The sequence below is a fragment of the Triticum aestivum genome, chromosome 1A, assembly GCF_018294505.1.
Source record: "Triticum aestivum cultivar Chinese Spring chromosome 1A, IWGSC CS RefSeq v2.1, whole genome shotgun sequence".
NCBI lineage: Eukaryota > Viridiplantae > Streptophyta > Magnoliopsida > Poales > Poaceae > Triticum > Triticum aestivum.
The window spans coordinates 215,384,837-215,395,922 of record NC_057794.1 but is presented as its reverse complement, the minus strand read 5'-3'; positions in this window follow the sequence as shown (position 1 = coordinate 215,395,922).

Here is an 11,086-nt window from a genome sequence, read left to right as displayed (position 1 = left end):
CTCTTCAAAATTGTTCAGCACATCTTGTACCTGTTCAGTCATCATTTGCTGAAACTTATCATGAAGCTCCTTGTTCGATAAGTTCTCCCAGTCAATCTCGTCGGCTTGTGATCCTGGCATGGTTAGCAGCAATAGAAACACACAAGAATATGATCCTACAGACTACTAAGAAGTGGTGGTGGTGTATCACAAATCCGTCAAGCAAATCTCAAATTCTTACCAGTTCTTACCCAGCAGCAGGCGGTGATCGGCAACCGTTGTAGTCAAAAACTCTCAAAGCTTGGGTAGAGCGATTACCAGGGAGAGTCAAACACACGACGTAGATGTATGTGGAGCTGGGAAGGCTTATAGTATGGTAGCAAAAAGGGTCAGCAATAATCAATTCAGAGATGCAAAGTTGAATAAACGCTCAACGACGGTACTGTGCTGGTCCTAGGCTAGACTGTGCTAGAGACGCGAGCCTAGAACACCAACAAAATCACGGCGCGGCACGTAAACAAGGGAAAAGCACACTCTGAAAAAAAAAACTCGCTCTTTTTTTTTGCGCTGCTTTTTTTTTGCGAAAAATCACTATAATGGCGAGTGTCTCAAAACTCTTCCTAGGTCAAACTGACAGGATGGGCACGAAATTTTTTTTTTCGACCAAATTTTTTTTTCGACTGCCCGGACCCAAAAACTGGAAACAGGTCAAAAAAAACTTCCTATAATGGCACCTGTCTCAAAACACTCAGAAACACCTAAAAATAGGATAGCCAGAAATTTTTTCGAAAAATGCGTTTTCGAAAAATTTTGGGCCTAAACGGAGCGTGGCTACCCGACTCTTTTTTTTGTGGCTTTTTCGTGGACTGTAGGTATGAAGAACAGACTCGATCTAAACTACGAAAAACTGTAAAATCTCACCGAGCAACCTGGAAATCTGATACCACTTGATAGAGGCAAAGGTGTCCCGTCTTTCGATGAGATGATGGATATCGCTTTGGTGGAAGTCGACTTTGACGATCCGACTACGAACGTGCGAGGACGTCGCGCCTTAGCAATCGCTAAACCAACTCCGAGAGGTTATTGACCACGCCGGAGCACGATCAACCTGACCACGAGGGTCTGTTTCCTGCGAGCAAACGAAGAACAAGCAAGAAACTAAGATTGCAATCTGGATATTGCGAATATAAGATGAAAGCTTTATTGATCAAGGTGGGGTTCTGTGACGCCTTTGTCTGGTCGTTGAACACAAACGAAGTACGCGAAGTTGCAGCTATGGCGAACTTTTAATCTAAACAAAACCCAAAGTCTAAACGATGCCCAAAGGGCTGTATATATGGAGGAAGAGGGGGGAATTTCGTGGCCCTTGGTGGAGGGGTCCGAAATCAACCCTATCTCTTGTTTCCCCACACATACGGACTCTAAAAATAGCCTATACTTATGTATTTCGAAATTACATGGGCCTGGCCCAATAATAAGGTGACGCAGCACCTAAAATAGCCTCGGGACGAAATTTATGAAGTGGCATCTTGTATATTTCGTCCAAGGCTTCATGCACCCATTATGGTGGCTTCAAAGTCCTGAAATCATCACTTGTAACTCCGTTCTTGTTCCCCTTGCGCATGCCATCATCTCCATGCTTGTTCTTGCTCCAATGTTCATCCTTCTCCAAGCTAGGCTCTTCATTTGTAAGCAAAACAAATGTATCCAATTTAGGCAGCATCATATTCTCATGAACATTAGAATCATTACCAAGAAACGAAAGTACCTGGTAATTTAGTTGGCGTGCACGAGCTCTAGTAATTGGTCCAGTATGTATAGCAGCAGGGGCTGTGAGTGTAACAATTGTATTGATGTCCTCATCAGGAGCCATGTATTGCGTCTCATGATCAGAATCATCTCCACCATGTTCTTCACGTGTAATAAGAGCCAAAGTCTCCTCATCATAGTCACTAGCGGACTCATATCCACCATCCGCGGTAGCAATCATCACACGCGGAGATTTGCATTCTCTCGCATAATGACCTCCTCCCTTACAACGACGACAAATAATATCACTTGTGTGCCCTGTTGATGCCCTGGAAGAAGAAGAACTCTGTGCAGGCCCGGCAGGTGCGCTCTTGGCAGATAATGGTGGTTGTTCCTGATTTCTTGTATCACGGCTGTAGGAGGCACCTGATTGAGGTGCTCGTGCACTTGAAGTAGAAGATGCACGCGGTGTCCATGATGAAGGTCGGCCTGCAGAAAAGTTAGTTCGCGCCAATGCTTGTCGATCCTGCACTTCACGTTCAGCTTTACAAGCAAGATGGAATAAACGAGTGATATTAGTATACTCCTTATAGTCTAGAATGGTCTGAATCTCTCTATTTAATCCACCCAGAAAACGTGCAAGCATAGCTTCATTCTCCTCAACAATACCACATCTAATCATGCCAGTTTGTAATTCCTGATAATATTCTTCTACAGAATTTTTTCCTTGTCTTAAGCGCTGTAATTTTTGAAGCAATTCACGTTGATAATATGGTGGAACCCAACGAGTACGCATAGCAGTTTTCAAAGCAGCCCAAGTAGTTGGAATAGGATATAATCTACAATGTTCAGACCATCATACACATGCAAAACTAGTGAAAGCACAAATAGCAGCAGCAACTCGTCTCTCCTCAGGATATTGTAAACATGTAAATCGTTGTTCAGTTTCTAACTTCCAAGTAAGATATATATCAGGAACATATCTACCCTCAAATGGTGGAATATTCAATTTCAGTTTAGGAATATGGACATCATCTCGTACCTGAGGTGGTGGTGCAGGCCTACCATTACGAATATATACCTGAGGTCGACCTGCTGGTGGTGGTGCAGGTGGCTGCAATTAGTGCTGATTTTGATCAACCTCATCCTCATAATCGCCCGCATACTCATCATCCTCCTGGGTACCACCAGCAGCAGTAGCAGGAGCCAAAGAAGCACCAACAGCAGTAGCAGCGGCACCAGAATTTTGTCCTGGCGCAATAGGAACACGCTGTGCTCGTCCATACTCATTTGGAAGGGGGCGTAGTTGTTGTTGTTGCAGAGGTGCGACAGGTGCAGCCGGTGGTGGAAGACACGCAAGCAGTTCATTAAATCTGTTATCGAGCTTTGTTTCGAACGTCTTCTCAAGGCCAGTGATCTTCTCCATGGCCTCTTCAAAATTGTTCAGCACATCTTGTACCTGTTCAGTCATCATTTGCTGAAACTTATCATGAAGCTCCTTGTTCGATAAGTTCTCCCAGTCAATCTCGTCGGCTTGTGATCCTGGCATGGTTAGCAGCAATAGAAACACACAAGAATATGATCCTACAGACTACTAAGAAGTGGTGGTGGTGTATCACAAATCCGTCAAGCAAATCTCAAATTCTTACCAGTTCTTACCCAGCAGCAGGCGGTGATCGGCAACCGTTGTAGTCAAAAACTCTCAAAGCATGGATAGAGCGATTACCAGGGAGAGTCAAACACACGACGTAGATGTATGTGGAGCTGGGAAGGCTTATAGTATGGTAGCAAAAAGGGTCAGCAATAATCAATTCAGAGATACAAAGTTGAATAAACACTCAACGACGGTACTGTGCTGGTCCTAGGCTAGACTGTGCTAGAGACGCGAGCCTAGAACACCAACAAAATCACGGCGCGGCACGTAAACAAGGGAAAAGCACACTCTGAATTTTTTTTTGCTCTTTTTTTGCGCTCTTTTTTTTTTGCGCTTTTTTTTTGCGAAAAATCACTATAATGGCGAGGGTCTCAAAACTCTTCCTAGGTCAAACTGACAGGATGGGCACGAAATTTTTTTTTCGACCAATTTTTTTTTTTTCGATTGCCCGGACCCAAAAACTGGAAACGGGTCAAAAAAAACTTCTTATAATGGCACCTGTCTCAAATCACTCAGAAACACCTAAAAACAGGATAGCCAGAAATTTTTTCGAAAAATGCGTTTTCGAAAATTTTTGGGCCTAAACGGGGCGTGGTTTCCCGACTCTTGTTTTTTTTTCCGAAACCTACTCCGGCAAGGAAAACACGAATCGGAAACTAGATGGATCTCGAAAACAAACCTAATAAGCAAGGAACTCGGATTGGTGGTGGATATATGGTGGTGGTATATGGCAGCGGTGGTGGTAGCGGTGGTAGTATATGGATATGGATCGGTGGTGGTATATGGACACGGATTGGTGGTGGTATATGGATACGGATTCGGAGCAGTGGTGGTAGATGGCAGGGGCGATGATGATGGTGCGGCGGCGGCGTGACAACTTATGACCAGAACTCGAAACTCTAAAAGACTAGACTCTAAGACCAGCAACTAGACCGACGATGCAACCGCAAATTCAACAAAGCAAAACACTAAAAAGATTATGCAAAGGCTCGGATTGGTTCGGATATGATGAACTAACCCTAAATTTTTTTTATGGCTTTTTCGTGGACGGTAGGTATGAAGAACAGACTCGATCTAAACTACGAAAAACTGTAAAATCTCACCGAGCAACCTGGAAATCTGATACCACTTGATAGAGGCAAAGGTGTCCCGTCTTTCGATGAGATGATGGATATCGCTTTGGTGGCAGTCGACTTTGACGATCCGACTACGAACGTGCGAGGACGTCGCGCCTTAGCAATCTCTAAACCAACTCCGAGAGGTTATTGACCATGCCGGAGCACGATCAACCTGACCACGAGGGTCTGTTTCCTGCGAGCAAACGAAGAACAAGCAAGAAACTGAGATTGCAATCTGGATATTGCGAATATAAGATGAAAGCTTTATTGATCAAGGTGGGGTTCTATGACGCCTTTGTCTGGTCGTTGAACACAAACGAAGTACGCGAAGTTGCAGCTATGGCGAACTTTTAATCTAAACAAAACCCAAAGTCTAAACGATGCCCTAAGGGCTGTATATATGGAGGAAGAGGGGGGAATTTCGTGGCCCTTGGTGGAGGAGTCCGAAATCAACCCTATCTCTTGTTTCCCCACACATACGGACTCTAAAAATTGCCTATACTTATGTATTTCGAAATTACATGGGCCTGGCCCAATAATAAGGTGACGCAGCACCTAAAATAGCCTCGGGACGAAATTTATGAAGTGGCATCTTGTATATTTCGTCCAAGGCTTCATGCACCCATTATGGTGGCTTCAAAGTCCTGAAATCATCACTTGTAACTCCGTTCTTGTTCCCCTTGCGCATGCCATCATCTCCATGCTTGTTCTTGCTCCAATGTTCATCCTTCTCCAAGCTAGGCCCTTCATTTGTAAGCAAAACAAATGTATCCAATTTAGGCAGCATCATATTCTCATGAACATTAGAATCATTACCAAGAAACGAAAGTACCTGGTAATTTAGTTGGCGTGCACGAGCTCTAGTAATTGGTCCAGTATGTATAGCAGCAGGGGCTGTGGGTGTAACAATTGTATTGATGTCCTCATCAACGGGTCCCACTTGTGTGTGTGTGAGAGATAGAGAGACCCATCAGTCGATGCTCGTAAATACATCTTTCAGCCATATACATTGCTGATGCTCAGTAAAAACTTATATAGTTGACACAATCATATAGAACATCATAGCACTCTGGACTTGCATACAAAAATTTCTCGCAGGCGGCACAATCAGGGTGGAAGCAGTGAATCGCTACGTGTAGGGCTATGTTGAAACCAACGAACTTGTACATAATGGTTCATCATCTTTATCAATGACGGGGAAATATCTTGAATGTTCTGCAAATAAAACAGACAAACAACACAATAAGTTCTGCTAGCACATTAAGTTAACGTACCCCCTTTCTAAAAGAAGTTCAAATACAAAAATAGAACAGGTCACAATCAAATGTACTGGCACATCAGTGCTTCACACTGATAGCTCAGATTTAACTAGTATCTGAGAAGATTTAGTTGTTACCTCAAATTAGAGCACATCCAGGAAGCTAGCCCCGCCTCTTCTCCCAAAGAAGCAGTGGCCTCCACCGCGCGTCCGAGCAACACAACGAAAGTATGATGTTGACTCCTATAATGTACATCGTCGACGGACCCTGGCACCAGCGGCGGTGGCAGGACTTTGATTGATGGATTGACCACTAATTCGACATGCACGAACACTCGATACAGGTACATCCCTAACGTGGTCTGCGGCGGCCTTGGTGGCGACGAATAGTACAACCCTAGTTCGTACACCGGTATCTCAACACCAATCACCTTTTGTATGGTGGACGGCTTCTTCATCCATGCCATAACCGTCAGAGCCCAGCTGTCTGGCGGAACAAACATACTTACAAGCTCACCACCAAGGTCGTTGATAAGCTCATTCATGGACTCGCTATTCCAAGCACCTCGAGGCATGCCATGGAAGGTAATCTTTGTTAAAAGCTCAAGCTCAGAGGGCACCGAGCCCCATCCTGGGTGCCATCGATCAAAGCTCACAAACATGCCATCACAGAACAAACGCTGGGAAGATTCGAAGATAGAACTGCAGTCAAAAGTTGTCCGGAACCTGACAAAAAATCAGCCGGTGGGGGACAGACTTCGACGAGCAAGTCACTTATTTGGATGCCATGTGCACTGCCAAGAGATTTGACAAGGTCGTCCGGTGAGATGGGAGGCCTATCACCGTTGATGGGTACCATCAGCACTTTGCTGGCTAACTAGTTTTCAAGCACTGCCATGCCACTGTTGAGCGATAGCACGCAACGCCCGAAGGTAAGACGGACCTCAGGATCGCCGGCTCGGAGATTCGCGTTGATCGGCGACATGATAGTGTGCTTGATTACAGGGAGTACATGAGGGGGAATGGGGCAACCGGAGTAGGAATTGAGATTTCAAAGGTGGGGGCGGGGCGGGAGATTGGGGATGAAAAGGTAGCATGAATTTCGAACACGCGCCAATATGCTCTCGGCGTGCAAGCGCACGAAAACACCGATGGTGCCCACATGTCAGCCTAAGAGTCCTTTTTCTTTCTTTTTTTGAGAGCCTGGCCTGAGAGTCATAATTGACCTATTTGGCATTGCGTTACTACCCGTCCCATATTCAATGACACCTCATTGGCCGAAACAAGTGTACATCATCGAAAAAACACTGAGCTCAAATTATAACTTGAAAAAAGGAGATATACTCTGAACACTGGAGAATTGTGATGCCCTCATTTAGCCCACCAGTAGTTCGAGACAATAAACAGTTTGAAACAACGATATATACAACATTCAAACACTGACTAGTGACTACTACTCACATAAACAGCGAGACATGATAGTTCATAAGAAGTCTTGGTACACCACCAAAACGCACCCATCTGCAGCGCTTAGACTCTCGTGATCCAGATGAGAATGACATTCTAAATAGACGCAGTTGTTACATAGTAAGAGTGACATAGACGAGGATGACCAAATGACGAGGAATCAATATGCATAACAAAAGAGAGAACTACCCATCCAGAGCAAGCAGCAAAGACAACAAGTCATTTGAAGAGGGATGATCCAACACCATCATAATTTGCAGCCCCATTTTAGCACCAGTGGTTCAGAGACACAAGAATTCCACCCTTTCGACGCAATAGCCCAATTACCTATCAAGCTGAATGCTTCAATCACATCATTGCCTGTTGGACTTGAGACAAACAAGGATCAAAGTTAATCCAGATGCCTTTGTCATTCTCACCTTCTTTTGGCTGCAGGCTATATCATTGGAAATCAGGGGAGTCTGCTCCCAAAGTCCTAGGGTTGGCCGTGTAGACACAATTTTCCATAGCAAACAGAGCCTCTCTGCCATCAAGGTCCTTGCCAACGGTGATCTCCTAGTTAACCGGATAATTGAGTCCTAAAAACGGAGAGTGTGAAAGGCTGTTTACCCACCTCCAACTCAAAAATCTTGAAGGCCCCAACAAGCTAGTATCTTGCTCATAGACGTAACAGCCACTATCTGCGAACTCACATATTTCATGGTGCTTGTACACAATGGGGGTTTTGCAATATAACTTTTCCGGCTCATGTGTGCGAATGATCATCAGTCTTTTGTCATCGTCTGATCGAGCAAGGAACCAGTTGTGCTTCCCTATTTTTGGCAAAGGTGGTGTGATTAGAAAGGGCAGTAACTATAGGGACACTGCATCATATCAAAAAGGACAAGCATTGTTAATGTAAGATCAGCATTGTTCAGAGTATGAGTTGGATAATGCAGGAAACAACATTGATCTGTCCCTGTTCGAACTGAGAGGAAAATACAGGGAAATGTATACTAGGTTCGAAAATATAGAACTGCCATGCATGGTTATACTCATGTTATCTCGCAGTCGATTCTTCACAGGAAACTACCATGTCATGCATGTTATGTAATCATGTTCTGTCCTCACAAACAAATTTTTCAAGGAAACTAACAGACCATGCATTATTATATACTCATGTTCTATGGGCAAATTTTTTGTGAGGATATTATTCTAGCCATTGATTGCTGAAGGGCGAATATAGGTATGTACACATGGTAAGCATTATAGGATTTCACTACTTCCAAATATAGAGTTCTCCATATGCACATTTACTCTTCCCTAATGTATGATTAGATGAAACCAACAGTCTGATACATGTTTCTACATCATGAAAATGAGGAAACTAACATGGCTATTGATACACACTCATATTTACTAGTATATAGATTACAACAAAGTAAGGAGAATATCCATATCTTCCTAACCATTTGATTATTCAAGGGTACAAATTGGCTATAATGACATGGTCACAATCGCATGAATTAACTCATTCCAAATATAGCTAATTTATAGCGTCTATAATACATTGCCATAGTTCTACTCAAATTCTGCTCAAATAGGGATATGCCAATCATCACAAAAAGTTCAAACAATGTCATGGCATTATCACTAAAATCAGACGAAAACAACTTACACACGTCGTCCCAGCAATACATGGTGCCATCTACTTTGTCGATCGCGTAGATGATTCCATTGTGTTGAATAGCATCACAGAAGTGTGTATCAGCTTTGGCGATCCACTTCGAGTTGAGTCGTCTCCAGCTAAAGAAGGCACCAGCGGAAAGATAGGCGAGCCTGTAGTCAAACAAGGCAATTAGCTTGAAGACTGCGTAATCCAACTGGCAGATTACAATCTGCTGCAAAACAAGGTTCGTCCAACTGGCGTGGTAATCTAGATGACTTGGAGTACGGCGGTAAAGTGCTACATACTCCAACGGAGGAAGGGTAATCTCATGGGAGGTCTAGAAGTTCACGAGCACCAACTTTTTCCTGTCTTCTCTGATGGCAGCCATCCAGTGGGAGTTCATGCACAACCATGATACGTCTCCAACGTATCTATAATTTTGATTGTTCCATGCTATTATACTATCTGTTTTGGATGTTTAATGGGCTTTAATATGCACTTTTATATTATTTTTGGGACTAACCTATTAACCGGAGGCCCAGCGCCAGTTTCTGTTTTTTTGCCTATTTCAGTGTTTCGCAGAAAAGGAATATCAAACGGAACGAAACCTTTGTGAGGATCTTTCTTGGAACAAAAGTCATCCAGGAGACTTGGAGTGGAAGTCAGAGACACAACAAGGCGACCACGAGGTAGGAGGGCGCGCCCCTCACCCTCGTGGGCCCCTCGTAGCTCCACCGACGTACTTCTTTCGCCTATATATACTCTTATACCCTCAAAACATCCAGGAGAGCCACGAAACCACTTTTCCACTACCGCAACCTTCTGTACCTGTGAGATCCCATCTGGGGGCCTTTTCAGGCGATTTGCCGGAGGGGGAATCGATCATGGAGGGCTTCTACATCAACACCATAGCCTCTCCGATGACGTGTGAGTAGTTTACCACAGACCTTCGGGTCCATAGTTTTTAGCTAGATGGCTTCTTATCTATCTCTTTGGTTCTCAATACTAAGTTCTCCTTGATGTTCTTGGAGATCTATTCGATGTAATATTCTTTTGCGGTGTGTTTGCCGAGATCCGATGAATTATGGATTTATGATCAAGTTTGTCTATGAATAATATTTGGTTCTTCCTGAATTCTTATATGCATGATTTGATATCTTTGCAAGTCTCTTCGAATTATTGGTTTAGTTTGGCCTACTAGATTGATCTTTCTAGCAATAGGAGAAGTGCTTAGCTTTGGGTTCAATCTTGCGGTGTCCTTTCCCGGTGATAGTAGGGGCAGCAAGGCACGTATTGTATTGTTGCCATCGAGGATAAAAGATGGGGTTTATATCATATTGCTTGAGTTTATCCCTCTACATCATGTCATCTTGCCTAAACCATCACTCTGTTCTTATGAACTTAATACTCTAGATGCATGCTGGATAGCAGTCGATGTGTGGAGTAATAGTAGTAGATGCAGAATCGTTTCAGTCTACTTAACACAGACGTGATGCCTATGTTCATGATCATGCCTAGATATTCTCATAACTATGCGCTTTTCTATCAATTGCTCAGTAGTAATTTGTTCACCCACCATAATATATGCTATCATGAGAGAAGCCACTAGTGAAACCTATGGCCCCCGGGTCTATTTTATACTCCCTCCGTTCCTAAATATAGGGTGTATAGTTTTTGGCACGGATATTAAAGAACGCACGTGGAGGGAAAATTTCACAAGTTTTGGCCGAGATTACACCTGACTAATTGGCATGAGAAAATAGAGGAGCTTGCCTAATATAAGGAAATGTAACCAAATCCCTAAACAAATTGACCAAACGAGTGGTGCAATGCAATACACCTTATATTTCGGGTTTTTTCTCAAAAATCTATACACCTTATATCAAGGAACGGAGGGAGTATCATATAAGTTTCCGATCTACAATTCTTGTTTACTATTATTTTATTTTGCAATCTTTACTTTTCAATCTATAGAACAAAAATACCAAAAATAGTTATCTTATTATCTTTATCAGATCTCAGTTTTGCAAGTGGCCGTGAAGGGATTAACAACCCCTTTATCACGTTGGTTGCAAGGTTCTTGATTGTTTGTGTAGTTACTAGGCGACTTGTGTCTAATCTCCTACTGGATTGATACCTTGGTTCTCAAAAACTGAGGGAAATACTGATGCTACTTTGCTGCATCACCCTTTCCTCTTCAAGGGAAAACCAAC